Genomic DNA, 16,094 nt, shown 5'->3' on the forward strand with positions numbered 1-16,094 from the left:
ATACAAGGTATTTGGTAGAAACTATTTTCTATAATAACCTCGCTGTTTGTATAGAATTTCTTAGGATTTACATTTTGTTACAAGACAAGTTCTTTTATATCACCGCGCGTTGACAAGATTGTGGCTGACGTGATACTTTGTACTGCTCTTCTTACAGAATCCGTACACAAACCGGTGGTACGATAAAACATTGCATAATCGTCCTTAATGTGATTTAAACAAGGGCTATATTTCAACATGCTTATCTGACAGATGCTTTTACATTCGCAATAATAAAATTTCCTTTTATAAGCGTCGCTGCCGTAGACGTAGAAAGAAATAGATAAATGAATGGCGTGTCGCTGTCAATTAAAATAATATTTCCGATTTTGCTAAACCATTTTTTCACCATATCAAATCTATATGGTTATTTTGTGCTTACAGTACGATTATTTTCTTTTAACGTAAGCATAAACCCATTCAATCATTCATTCATTCACTAGCAACCCATTTTCGGCTTAATACTTCACACACATAGAGAATTAAGAAAATTATCAGGTATGCAGGTTTCCTCACGATGTAGTGCAAAACTCATTACTAATTGAAAATTATTATCAAACATGTTTGACCCGTCGTTGTGCCTAAAAAAAAACACGGGTCATTACGTCGAATATCGAATCGCGTTGTGCTTTGCTTGCTTCTTTGCTTCGCGTTTCTCTACAGATTCCACGCATAAATTGTCCTCTTTTTTTAAGGGGAATATCCATTCGTCTGTTTACTTCTCTGTCTACGGTCACTGCATTTAGAAGCCGCGCAAATGTACAAAACGTAACAATGTTTTTCATTGTCCGAGATGGAAAAAGTGATTGTAACAAAACCTTGTAAATTCCGTAACGGGTGAAAAAAGCAAATTAGGCGAGTTCGAAGCAGTTAAATTGTTTTTAGGTTTTTACGCTGCAAAATGCACTGGAGATTCGGGTCAGCTGACAATAGAAAAGAAAAACATAAAATCTAGTTATACGTTTGTTTGAACAGTCGAACAACAAATTAGTGCGACTAAATAACGAACTTTTGATTCCGTACAACTTTTACGTAGTGATGTAGAAATAAAAAATATTTCGTTAGTAGTTTCAACTTTTGTAATACAGGGAAATATTTTTTTTTTATTTCACCTGTTTTTCAGCGACTTTCGCCCAACTAAGTTAAAAGACTATAATGAGAGTTGTCACAACTCAGAATAGAGAACTTTATATTGTAATTTAATCTGAGGGGCACAACAATACCTCAGCGGACTAGGATCAAACCTAGGAACTTTTAACTCCGAGTCATTAACCGTGAAGCTTTTAATAAGCGAAATCATCATCATCATTAACAACCCATATTCACATGAGCACGAGTTTCAAACTCGTGCTCAACAGTGAGCAAATATGGGTGGACTATTAGCCCAACCCCTCATATAGAAAAGACTTCAAAATTACAAAACTAAAAAGCGAAAAATAACATCGTACGTGCTGCCTTCTGATCACTTTGAAGGCGATGCCAAGCCGTTTCTGAAAGAACCACGGGAAAAAACTGTCTTTAAATCCTAATACTTTATGATTTAATCGGCTTAAGTTGATGCATCTCTGTGCTGGCACCGCCTTGAAAGTTATCAGAAGGTAGCACATAGGTACATGTTATTTTTCGCTTTTTAGTTTTATGATTTTGAAGTCGGTTTAATATTTTTGTTAAAAAGATTTTATTTTTCTGTTTTTAGTGTTTCCTAGCATAGTGAACGATAAATTTCGTTATATTCATTTTAACACAGAATTACTGAACCGATTTTCATGAAAATTAAATGGAACCAATCTGGAACAATACTTTTTCAAACAAACAGAATTTTCAAAATCGGTTAAGAAATTACGAAGTTAAGGGTAAGAAACATTAAAAAACCTCCTTTTTTTTCTGAAGTCGGTTATTAAAAAAGGACAAATGAATAAATGAGAGTTCATTCAATATCTACGTAGCACCTGTGCGAAGCCAGGACGGGTCGCTAGTCTTTAGATATAATTAAAAAAAAATAATCTCACCCTACGCCAGAATCAACCCATAGGCATATCTAAGAAGTACTCGTATTTCGCCATTACAAGTGAGGCGGGTCGGCAACTTAATCCCGTTGCTACACAACAGCCACTCAGCCAATGGCAACCCCCCATTGTTGTTGCCAGGATTAGCACAAAGCAGATACAGGGGGATGCTCATTGTATCATTGTTACGGACGCCGGAAGGAAAAAACTTAATAGCAATTATCTTTTTCCTGAAATCGTAATGTAAAAAATATATTTTTTTATTCGACTGTTTTCCCGACGCATTTATGTCATAGGTATTGGTACATGGGTATAAAGTATAAAACCAGAACTTTATGTATAATTGTTCGAACTTCGATCACTTTACTACAATTAAACACAACACTCTTGATATGAATTAACTTTTATTACTCACTATATATCTACATCAAGTATCAACCTCATGGAGAGCTTATTCGTTCAACTTATATGATATCGAAAAGGAACAACAAGTAGCGTAGCGTGCCTTGAAGGGGCCCTGTATCTAAATTAGTTAGGGGGCCCAATATGAAGGGTAAACATTTCTTAAAACAGAAAGATGTTTGAAGAACCAATGAAAATACGGGAATTCATAGGTTCTTCAAACCAAAGGAGATTGAGGATTACATTTTACTATTTTTAGCTTTCACACGTAAGGGGTGTTCCCCTGCAATCCGGGGGCCCCATCGATATAAATCATTAGATGGACCCCTACATATTAAAGAACGCGCAATGTATGTTATTACTCAAAGACATGCACGCACATCTTATTTTAGTACGAAACGAGCGCATGCTGTGAGTGCACGTGGACTTAAAAAATATTTTACCGTTTTTTCTAGTTTAATCCCTTAATTATGCCTTCGTGTTCATTTTGGAAATGTAAAAACAGAAGCCGCAACACGAAAAAAGAGGAAAGGTGCTACTTTCCATGGGTAAGTATTTGCGAAACAAATAAAAAATTCCGAGACGCTTCGGGGCCCATCTAACGATCTACGATCGATGGGGGGGCCCCATATCATTGATACGGCTGATATGACGGTAGCTACGCCATTGGCTGGCATGTGTGCTGGGAAGGGTGGGGGTGTACGATTAATTTATACATGTATTGAAAGAAGAGCAAAAACAATATTACACAAAATATGATAGAATCCCCAAATAAATAACTTTTTTACAAAGTTCCAAAATTCAGATTAACCCTGAAACTTTACAAAACTGAAGAGAACTGAGAACAACAACAAAAAAGTTTTAAACAAAAGGTTCTCGAAATAGGTAACTTATTCTTGAGATAATATTAGGCACACTCATTAGTTCTTTTCAGACACTTGTACAAATACAAATAAGTGTTTCAAAACTTTATTAAACGAAGAACTTTGTAAGGATTCTTTGAAAACAAGATTTTTAATTTAAATTTTAAGTACTAATGCGATTACAAGCGCTTGTCTGAAAGCTGCCAACTACCAAATGAGAAACAGACAAAATATCGATCAATAGACAAAATTTGGCGGAGTTGTCCCAGCTCCATCTTACACGCATTAAAAGACATGGCAGCTTTTCCGGTGGCACCTCTATTGGTTGAAATTTTAATGAAAAGTAGGTACCAATACTTTTAGTGTACCTAATACTTAAAAACATTTATACTAGAATAAAGAATGCTTTTGCTCTAATTCTTAGTTAATTTAGTTTAATTACACATAAACAGAGTCGGATAATTTAATTAGTGATGATCCTATAAAGGTATGGCTCAAGATCTTTATTTTCTCAAAAGAATTAAAAAACATAAAATTCGCTTGTATGAGAAATAATACAATAAACTAAACTAAGATGATTATTTACGAGTGTACACGTCTAATTGAATGTCAATTATACATACAAATAATTAAATATATAATCTTTTTTTTTATAAGTTAGCCCTTGATTACAATCTCACCTGATGGTAAGTGATGATGCAATCTAAGATGGAAGCGGGCTAACTTGTTTGGAGGGGGATGAAAATCTACACCCCTTTCGGTTTCTACACGATATCGTACCGGAACGCTAAATCGCTTGGCGGTACGTCTTTGTCGGTAGGGTGGTTACTAGCCACGGCCAAAGCCTCCAACCAGACCTGGACTGATTAAGAAAACCTCAATCGGCCCAGCTGGGAATCGAACCCGTCCTGGGTCTCCGTCTTGTAAATCTATCGCACACACTACAGCGCCACGGAGGTCGTCAAAATAATCCTATAAGGGTTCCGTTTACATACTTTCCAGTTACAGAACCCTGAAAAAGAAAACGTTCACAAAGAAACGTAGTACATACACAACTGCTTTCGAGTATTCTGAAACCGTTTGTCGGAAATAGTTGTCATCCCCAAAGCAAATACAAAGCAATATCGCGTCTGTCATACATCTTGTTTGCATTCTAACGAGCATTCGGCAACCCTTATTTGCTTTCACCCATATCCATCCATTCTTTAAAATAAAATGGAAATGTGTTTTTCGAATTCCTTCAGCAAAGAGTCACAACTCTCAAAGAAAGACGTGAAATGTGTGCGTTGCGCAATATGATGCTCTTGTGTGTGTGTATTTCATTTTTTTTCCCCTCAAACTGTATGATATATCATTTCTTTGATCTATGGTTATATTAAAATGTACATTAATAGCTGTGCTCTATGGTTTCATCAAAGTAAATCGAGTTTCTTTAGATAAAGGATAAGGAATAAGAGTTGTTTTTTTTATTCTCTACAAGTTAGCCCTTGACTACCATCTTACCGGATGGTAAGTGATGATGCAATTTAAGATGAAAGCGGGCTAACTTGTTAGGAGCATGATAGAATCCACACTCCTTTCGGTTTCTACACGACATCGTAACGGAACGCTAAATCGCTTGGCGGTACGTCTTTGCCGGTAGGGTGGTGACTAGCCACGGCCGAAGCCACCCACCAGCCAAAAGCTCGCGAGAATTCTTTAGTTTTCTGAAATAAAAAGATTATACATCCACTATGTTTTGCATGAATTAGTAAATTACTTAAAAATAAAGATCTTTTCTTTCTTCTTCTTTCTTTCTTCTTTCTAAAGAAAGCGATCTGACATGTTTGACAAACTTGTTTATAAAACTTGACCTTGAGTAATTCATTTATTTATACTTTATTAGAAGAGAGAAGAGAGTCGGGTACAAAAGGCGGCCTTATCGCTAAGTAGCGATTTCTTCCAAGCAACCATAGATTTAAGAAAACTCGAGGACATGAGCAAGCGAAATGTAAAGCAAATGAGCAAGAGTAGGTAATGTTTGACAAACTTCAAAAAACGTCGAAAAATAAGTTTCATTTGACAAAAAATTAATCGTATCTCAAGGCCTCAATCATCTATACATCCATCCTTAGAAACTTTCGCATTACTACTACAACTAGATGAAATTCAAAATTCATTTATTTCAATTAGGCTTAGTCAACAAGCACTTTTGAAAGTCAGAATTAATTTAATCTAATGGTGGTAATAATAGTCAAAAACTTAAAATTAAAGTTACGAGGGTTCTAAATGCGCCTTGGTCCGAGAAGAGCTCACAAACAACTCAGCTTACTATAACTTACTACTTTCTATGAATTATAACAATATAACATTTCATATCTCAGAATTTCTCCAAGAATAAAGTACTTTGATCGTATCTCACTGGCTTATTAAATTAAGAGCAAAACACAATGTAACTCATGTATGCAAAGTTTTACCCTCTTCGCGTGATCTCACTCGAGTAGCGAATAAATTCTGAATTGTTCCACCGTGTAATCTAATAACTAAAACAAGTGTTGTATTATACAGTTTGATTACTTCTTGGCGTAGAGTTACTGTTAATTTTTTAAGAAATTAAATATCACGTGTCTCTAACGGTGAAGGAAAACATCGTGAGGAAACCAGCATACCAGAGATTTTTCTTAATTCTCTGCGTCTGTGAAATCTACCAATCCGCATTGGGCCAGCGTGGTGGACTATTGGCCTAATCCCTTTCATTCTTATAATATATTATAAGAATGAAAGGGATTAGGCCAATAATTTTAATATTAATAATTACTTAAACTTACTAGCACGCACACTCTCATGTACACACACACACATACACACATACACACACACACACACACACACACACACACACACACACACACACACACACACACACACACACACACACACACACATACGCATACGCTACCTTTAAATTATTAAAATAAAACTGGTATAAATTACAAATGCACATATATTAAGTTTTAATTGTATTTGTAACTCAAATTATATATAAATTGGAAAAATTATAAGTTATGTATAAATTTGATTGTATAAGCTACCTTATAAACTAAATCACAATTTAATACTTTTTTGTTTTATATTTAATTTTTACTTTTAATAGTTTATTTAATTTAATTAAATTAATTTTAATACTTTTTAATTGTACTTGTACTGCAGCTAAAAATATTGTAATCTTCGTTCGTGAAGAGATGGTGGTTGTAACACAAAATCTTTTATAGATTTTAGCACAACTGCCGTTTCAACCTATTCTGTATAAAAATGTTTTTTGCTCAATAAATCATTTTATTTTAATCATTTTTATTTTTATTCTGAGAGGAGATTCGAGCTCAGCAGTGAGCCGAATATGGGTTGATGACGACGATTAAATTGATCGTATTTTGGAGAAAATTTGGATCATAATCATTCTTCTTCTTTGTCGATGCACTTTTGAGAGTGTGATCGTCATTAAGGTGTGTCCTCATTGTCTTCACTGTTTATCATCTATATATAGTATCATAAGCATTATGTAACTTGTTGGTATGGAATTTGTTTTACAAAATCATAGACACCGGAATACATATATCCATCTTCATCACACAAATAATTTTATAGGCTTAATCAAAATCAAGGCCTTGGAAGCAGTGGGTTTCTCAGAAATATATTGCTCCAATCAGCTAAGGCTACAATAATGTATAGCAATTAAGGCAAAGTTTTACCACATCGCGTGAAGCTGGCTTGGAATTGAGTTCGAAACTGTTGCTGTGTTTCAATTTAGTAAACAACAAAAGATAAACATTTTTACAATACACACACCTACAAAGAAATGAAATTGATGGTGTAAAACTGCTGTTTCTCAAAAAGCCTTTGGCCCGTGATATCGAAAAGCCATTCAAAACCACCTTCTTCTATAGTTATTGTCTAGATCTCATATAGATAGTAAAATAATTATAGCTAACATACTCGAATCAGTTCAAAGGTTCTTTACACATATTTTCCTCGTTATTCGGTTATACTCAGACTAGCTTCAGTTTCAGTGATTACACTCGGTGTTGAAATTCTGCCAATTTCTCATCTAAACGCGCAGTGTTGGTCGACCCCCCCCACTAGGTGGACCGAGGACATCAAATGGGTTGCAGGGAGCTGCTGGATGCTAGCATCCGTGCTCCGGCTCGAATCGTGACGTTTGGAAGACTACACAAGAGGCACTATGTCCAGCAGTGGACGTCCATCGGCTGATAACGGTTATGATGAATCAGCTTTTGACTCGCAATGGCTTAACCCTTAAGAGGAAACTCTTCAGTAGTGAAGCGATGACGGCTTGATGTGTCCGATTACCTCAATTAAAAAGTAGGTTTATCGAACATTCGAATCATTAAGGTCCGTTTATATCTACAGACACAGTGCGTCACAGACGATTCGCGTGGCAGACACCTACAGACACCGTCTATTCACACTGCCCAGCAGCTAGAGACACTTAAAGTCTTTTCATGAAAGAAGTCCCCCAGACGCAGCGCTAATGTCTCATTGACATTTGGTAATGGCGGTCCTATTGTCATTTGTGTAAGGCGCCGTCAATTTCAGTTAATTTCACAGACAAACAAAATATTCTTTCGGCTAATACTGGCCGGGCGCGGCCCATGTCTGTCAATATCTGCGCGGCCACGTTACGATAGATATAAATATGTTAATAAACACTGTATAGAAGAATACTATTTTGTCTGCCACGGCACGTGTCTGGCACGCTAAATGTCTGTAAATATAAGAGGACCATTAACCTACAGACTGCCGTCAGAACAGAAACGTTAGCAAAGTTTAACCACATCGCGTGCTCTCACTTGCGTAGCAAATGAGTTGGAAATTGTTGCACCGTTTAAACCTAATAACTACGCCGAGTATTTTATTATAAAACACCACTTGATTACAGCTTGGCACGCAGTTGCCCGTCTACCTTGTAACTATCGATTAATTTTGATGGAACGCCACGTAAAAATTATTATCATTAATTTGAAAATCAAAGTTTGTAGAGCGAGAGACAATAATATGAGAAATCCTGTCTTCAGTCGATGAAGGCAACATCATCATCATCATCATCCATATACGGCTCACTGTTGAGCACGAATCTCGTTTTAGAATTAGAGGAATTAAGAGTCCACCACAATGGTCCACAGCGGATTGGCAGACTTCACACACGTAGAGAATTAAGAAAATTCTCAGGGGTGTATAGGTTTCCTCACGATGTTTTTCCTTCACTGTTTGAGACACGTGGTACCTATTTCATTTCTTAAAATGAACATAACTGAAAAGTTGGAGATGCATGCCCTGGACCGAATTTGAACCTACGCCCTCGGAATCGAAGGCAAGGCAATCGAATGTTATATCCACTGGGCTATAACGGCATTTATGATAATGATGATGGCATGGGAGGGGAAAATAATAAAGATAATATTAGTTTGTGAAGAGTTATGAATTGACAAAGATAGGACCTGTGATAGGGGGACTACTTTAGTACTTTTTAGTACTTTTAGTACTTTTAGTACATCGGGAGGCACTATTTGCCCAGAAGTGCAGTCGTGTTTTTTGTTTAGTTATAATTATCTTAATTTTTAAGTTAATTTAGTTTTAACTATTTCTGTCCAGTCTTAAGCTGAATAAATGAGTTTTATTATTATTATTATTATTATTATTTTGGAGTAGTGTTTAGTACTTTTGGAATAAACAGTTTTCAAGTAATTTAAATAATTTAAAAACATTTTTTTTAATTATTTAAATTACTTGAAAACTGTTTATTCCAAAAGTCATCATCATCATCATCATATATATTTAAGATCCTACAAGCTCTGTCATTTGATGTACCGCACAATGCAGTTTACAGGGGCTTTTATTTTTCAACTTGGCCCCACAATATAGTAAACCCAAGCCACAATGTAACAAACCCACTCCAGACTTGATCAGAATATTGTAACATTAGGTAAACAGATGGACTCGATAAGCGTTTTGTTACAAAATATGATACAGTTGAAGGATCCCACTTATACCACGGGTCCACTAACCACAATGTAGACAGAGGGTCGTAAAGTGCCCATTGTACCCCTGTACTACTCGACCTATTCAGTCGGATCGGGGAAGAGGTTCGGATGATTATGTGAGTATAAGGGAGTATCCCCTTTTTATTCACTTACTCTGTTATTGATTAGTTTGTAATGTTTTTTTCTGAATTAAGCTTATTAACTAACCGAAGATTAATCAAGTTTTAATTAATATTTATACAAATGTTTAGTATCTTCAATATAATTAGAAAAAAAAAACAAGAGAGATAAGCGAAGAAAGAAGACAACTTCAGTGTCTCCAACAAAAGTAAAAAGTTATTTATTCTTGTAGTACATATTTCATTTCAGGACAATATCTTCTTCTTCTAGATCTGGATTTTTTTCTAAAAGGGTTTCTTTTCTAATCAGGGCTACTACTTAAAACTTCTTGAAAGAAAGTTAAATCAACATTTCAGATCCCGGTCCTCAACGCCGGACTTCGTAATTCGTAGTTCTATAACCTATTTACTAGACTACTGATTACTACTGAAAATACTAAAAAACAACAAATCAAATATACAATGGAAGACGAATATAAAATAACAATAATCAGTTTTAAATTTTGACAGATTTCTGCAGTTCGCTAAACTACATTGAAGCAGCGTGGTGGGCTAAGCGCTATCTTCCCTCTCCTGTAAGGAGGGAGGAGGGCTGATAATAATGAATGCAGTTCGATTGTTGCTTTATATTAGCTTCACTTGTAAGTTAGTATATAAAAAAATATTGGAATCTCAATTTGACCCTCTTCGTGTAGGATGAAATTTTGCACACGCTCTGAGTTCTGATGACAATACATGACTAGCTAAGAAACGTCATTACAAATCTAAAATGGTGGCCTCCCCAAGATGGTGGACTGGCTGTTTGAAATCCACCCCCATGTTATGGATAAGATAATCACCAGATTTTCTTCCGTTTACTTTCGAATCTTTTACCGAATGTGATGTTAAGAAGAGTGTTTTGTCTATCGCTTCGAATGCTGTTGGTTCTGATAGCGTAAGCCGTAATATGATTATTCCTATCATTGATATTATTTCCCCAGTTCTTACACATATCCTCAACTATTCCATTTATTCCAGTGAATTTCCACAGGCTTGGAAGAATGCACAAATTATTCCTCTTCCTAAAAAAATTAGTTCCACTACGTTTTCTGACTTCCGTCCAATTTCTATTTTGCCGTTCCTTTCTAAAGTCCTTGAAAAACTTGTCTTCCAGCAGTTATCCGTATTCTTAAACCGAAATTTACTTTTAAGTCCATTTCAATCTGGTTTTCGTCCTGGTCATGGTACGGTTACCGCTTTGACTAAAGTTACTGACGATATTCGTTGGGCGATGGATAATAGACAACTCACTGTACTAGTTCTGCTTGATTTCAGTAATGCTTTTAATTCTGTAGACTATGACATTTTGTTGAGTCTATTACGCTCTATTAACATATCTCCATCGGTTATAGACTGGTTTCAGAGCTACCTCAAAGGCCGTAAGCAGCGCATTCGGGTTGATGACTTCTTTTCATCTTGGTGCGATGTTACGGCAGGGGTACCTCAGGGTGGCGTGTTATCTCCATTACTTTTCTCTATCTTCATTAATTCGATCACTCAAAATATAACTTCTCTTTACCATATGTATGCAGATGATATCCAAATATACCGCTCTTCATCTCTTGAGAACCTAAACTCAACTGTCTCTGCTATAAACTGTGACCTTAGCGCAATTGATATCTGGAGCAGACAGTATGGGCTTAAGGTAAATCCCCTAAAATCTAAGGCCATTATTATTGGTAGTCCTGCCCTCATCTCAAGAGTTGATTGGGTAGATCTCCGGCCAGTTTTGTATAATGGTACCACTATTCCTTTTTGTGACACAGTTAAAGATCTTGGGGTTCATCTTGATAACCAGTTGTCGTGGTGCGTGCATGTCAAAGAGTTGAGTAAAAAGATGTTTGCTACTTTTGGCTCACTGAGACGTTTAAGATCATTTTTACCAATTCCTACTAAAGTTATGTTAGCACATTCTCTTCTTCTTTCGGTTTTAGATTATGCGGACGCGAGCTATCTAAATATAACTGAGGACCAACTCAATAAACTTGAGCGACTTCAAAATCTTGCTATTCGGTTCATATTTAGCCTACGCAAATATGACCATATTTCTGAATTCCGTCAGAAGCTCAAGTGGCTCCCTATTCGTCGTCGCCGGGATCTGCATGTACTTTCACTTTTGTACTGTGTGTTGTTTAATCCAAAATCTCCTGTGTATCTGAAGGAGAAATTTACGTTTCAGGGAGTGCAGTCTGAACTGAGACAGTGTCGATTACTAACTCTATGTTTACCCGTGCATAAGACGAAATTTTATAAACATTCTTTCGTTGTGCAAGCCGTTAAGTTATGGAATGCTCTCCCTTTAAACATACGGCAATCAAAGACACTGGTCATTTTTAAAAATGCCGTAAAGACTCATTATCTGGTGCAGTAAAGACGATCTGTATATATTATTTCTTTTCAATATAAGGTATTTATTAGTATATTTTGATATGTATTTTATTCATTATTGTAGGTATTTGTGTAATATTGTTTATGTATTAGGATGTAAATTATTTGTATGTATGTGTATTACTAATACTATGGTTATTTTTGTTTTACGCCACCTGCTGATGTCCTTAAGTTTTCCTAAACCGAAGGTTGCCTGGAAGAAATCGCTACTTAGCGATAAGGCCGCCTTTTGTATGCTGATCTCTTCTTAATTTGTTTTTTATTTCACTTGTTTTTGTCTTTGTGGTGTGCAAATAAAGTATATTTATATTTATTTATATTTATAAGTATCAAATGAAAGGGTTTGCTGTCAGGAATACGAAAAAAATAGTCACGTGACTTAAATTCAATATTTGCAATTTTTAGTGCGTGCTAAAAGCGTGTTTTTTAAACTATTTAAAGTTATTTAATAATACGTCATGTACTTTTATTTTCTCTCTCGAACCAATACAAAAGTCGAACGTATTCGCGAGCAAAACTAGTAGTAATTTGACTAACAACTTCTACGATTCAATAAAAACTATTTCTGCAGAATAACTGAACACGTAACACCTACATTTAACAAATGGCCTTGCGTGAGTTCTGTTAACCCACTAAATTTAATTAAATTGGTAAATCTAGATTTGGTAATTTGTAATAATATTTTTACAAAACTATTTCCGTAATAAATGTTTGAAAGTTAACGAAAAAAATAAATGAATTTTTCGTACACACTCATACAATGTCTACCCATTTTGTTATTTCTCATTTGTCTCCGACTATTTGCAATATTTTAATGTGTACGTATCTGGTCGGTAACAACAATGAAAAACATTGTTACATTTTGTACCGTTTCTAAATGCGGAGACATTTATAAAAGGAGATTTTGTTATAGAGAATGGAAACAGCGTCTGACAGGGATACGTTGTGTTATTCAAACTTAGTTCCTATCGGTTTATGGTAAGAGTCATTATTCATTATGCAACTTTTGTACGCTCGCTGATGTCCGTGGCAAGGGTGTCTTCACACACATTCGGAAAGGTTCGTATTGATTCGGAACATCGCTTGATATTCAGTCAAACCTACTGGCAGTAGGTTTGACTGAATATAGGTTTAATTGTGTTCAATGATAAAAATTTCACGAACATGGTTTATGTGCGATTGTGCGTGTAGTAAATCCAATTGAAATACTCAAAAAATATGAATATTCCACCAAGTCACACATACCGATGATATTATATGCGCGTAGTAATGTTTTATTTTAGTGTGAACTTTAAATTACTTCTTATATTTTTTCTAACGCGTGTTTCATTATAGAGCAAAAACAATCGAATTCATATGCAATTCTTACTCTTATTAATTAACATGAATCACCGTCGTTTACATATTATATAAGTTAATACTTCACCCGCATGTAGAAATTTCGGGAGCTTATTTTCATTGTAATAAACCATAACAAATTAAATCTTTTGTGTATTCATCACACTATCACACTAATATTATAAAGGCGAAAGTTTGTGTGTAAGTGTGAAAGTGTGTAAGAGTGTAAGTATGTTTGTTCCTCTTTTACGCTACGGCTACTGAAGCGATTTGGCTGTAATTTGAAATGGAAATAGATTTTACTCTGGATTAACACATAGGCTACTTTTCATCCCGGAAAAATCCATGGTTCCCGCGGGATTTGTGAAAAACTGAATTTCACGCGGACGAAGTCGCGGGCGTCCGCTAGTGTGTAATAATTACGTGAGCATATTCTTCAACATCAACTTAGAATATATTTTATGCAAATCTGCAGCATTTCACTTTGTATTGCTAATATTTTCGATACGAAAATGTGTGAGCACTCTCCGTGTATTCTGAAAGAAGCGCAGCATATTATACGACGCCAACCGCGGTGACATAAAAGAACTCGTCAACTTAGAAATGTAGATGTGGGAGTTTCACCAAAATCCACGGACGCGAATAAAGGCATCCGTTTTGTTGCGCTCGTAACCTGAGTGGGGTAATACGTTTATTTTCTTGTAGCGCCATTACATTATACTTTCATGTTACCCGGGGCACAAGTATTTTTATTACGTTTTCCCCAGTGACGGGTGTCTTTCAAGAGCGTCCTCAAGATACCGTTCTAATATTTATTGTCTAGCTTAGTTTCGTTTGAGCAAGTGATGGATAAATCATAAAAATGACCACTACACCATTTTCTTGTTTATTATCAACATGTAAAAGTAAGAAGATTAAGAAATATTGTTTTTTTTTTATATTATTACTAGCGGACGCCCGCGACTTCGTCCGCGTAAAAATTGATGTAAACTTCTCTACCTCTATTTTTTATTCCATTACCCTGCTCGTAAACCTACCCAACCCTACCCTACCCTACCCCTACCTTACTCCTACCCTACTGCTAACGCTAACCCTACCCTCCCCCCACCTTACCCCTACCCTAACCCTACCCGTAACCTATCTATACCCTATCCTACCCTACCCCTAATCTACCCCTACCCTAGTAGCATTCTACTGGTCAAAGAATTTTTAAAATCGGACCAGTAGTTCCGAAGATTACCCCATTTCAAAGAATTGTTACAAACTGACAAACTTACAAACTTTATCTCTTTATTATAATATTAGTATAGATGTATTAGAAGGAAAATAAAATAAGAAAGTTGAAGTTTTTATATATTTTTTCGGTTTTAAACGATGAAATATACAGTCTCGGTTACGTCTCGGGTAGCTCTTTAAAACTAAAGTGTTTTTCAGATAGCATGGTGACAGTTGCCTTATGACGTTATAATACATACTATTATTAAGAACTTCGGCAAACTTTCAACAGTGAAACGATGCTATCTGAGAATCACTATAGGAAATGAGCTTAATAAAAATGTAAAATTAACTGTAGTTTTCTTACCAAGCTAAGTAGAGTTCAAGCAAAAATGAGTACCTGTAAAAAGAAAAATATATAATATATTACGTGTTAACAATATATTAAACTTTATGTTAATAATTTCTTTCTGAATTTTATTTTTACTATAATACTGATGGACTATTAATTTGTCTAATAAGTAGTTATCTACTTAATTGTCAGCACAGAACATAGAAAACGTTAAAGTTAAGTTACCTAATTCTGTGTTTGTCACTTACTCCAACCTAAAGTATTTGACAGATGTTGTTAAATATGTATCAATTATGTTTTGCTTAATCTATGTACATAATTATAAAAATCTTGTGTAATACATCAAGAAGATAATAAAAAAATGTTAGTTGATTTAATACACCACTAAAGATAAAAATAATGAGCGATATGCATAAGTTGTAGTTAATAGACCAACCAACATCATATTTTTCAAAATATTCACAAGTAAAACCGTCACTAAACTTCAAAAACAATGAGTCGTCTGAAAACTTCCAAAGTGTACCAGTTACCAGTTAGTTACGGTTTTATGAACTAAAGAGCATGAAATCGAAGAGATTTAACATGTATAGAGAGGTTATTTAACTTGTAATTTTTATATAATTGTGTAATATTTACAATAAAACGCCTTGAAGTAAATGTAATTTATACTAGAAATACAACAATACAACAACAGGAAGTTTTGAGCCTCAAATATATGTCGGAAACTTAGCCAGCCAGTCCAAAGAATTCATCAAACTACCTAAACAATACTACTACTATATTGTTCAAAACACTCGAACTGATAGGGTCAAAATATGCAGAATCTTTGCCAAGTCAATAAAAAAATGTTTCCAACGTTAATTATCGGTATCGTTTATAAGTATAAGAGCCTCATAAACTAATAAACGGCTTGGTACTTCTTGTGTAATTCTTTCCGACCTCTAACCTACCCTAATCCCACCCTACCCCTACCATACACCTACCTTACCTCTATTCTACCTATATCCTATCTCTTCCGTACCCCTATCCCGCCAATTATGTCGTCTACTAGCCACGGCGCTACGTATCATACGTAGCCGCTCCGTGTTGGCGTCGATAGATGTGTTTTGAGCTTAAATGCTTAACGATAACGTCACTGTGTCAGCTACGTAACGATTTATATTCTGTCATTGTAATAAAAGTACAAAGGTATTTAAGACTGTCCCATCTATCGCTAATAAAAGTTTTAAACGTCGTCACACTGAGTGCACTACAACAATGCAACGATGGACGCCCCGCCGCGTGCCGCAGAATAA

General features: G+C 35.4%; 1 protein-coding gene across 6 annotated transcripts in view; it reads right to left on the reverse strand.

Moving 5' to 3' along the window:
- Positions 1-16,094, reverse strand: part of LOC112054245 (furin-like protease 2) — a 373,473-nt gene that overhangs the window by 104,150 nt on the left and 253,229 nt on the right. The window contains exon 2 of one of the 6 annotated variants that reach the window (XM_052886551.1): positions 14,815-14,847. The exons of the other annotated variants lie outside the window; for them this stretch is intronic. The gene's annotated coding sequence lies outside the window, so the exon portion shown is untranslated. The remainder of the gene's footprint in view (positions 1-14,814; positions 14,848-16,094) is intronic. 6 annotated transcript variants of the gene reach the window in all.

This window comes from Bicyclus anynana, chromosome 17, assembly GCF_947172395.1.
Source record: "Bicyclus anynana chromosome 17, ilBicAnyn1.1, whole genome shotgun sequence".
Taxonomy (NCBI): Eukaryota; Metazoa; Arthropoda; class Insecta; order Lepidoptera; family Nymphalidae; genus Bicyclus; species Bicyclus anynana.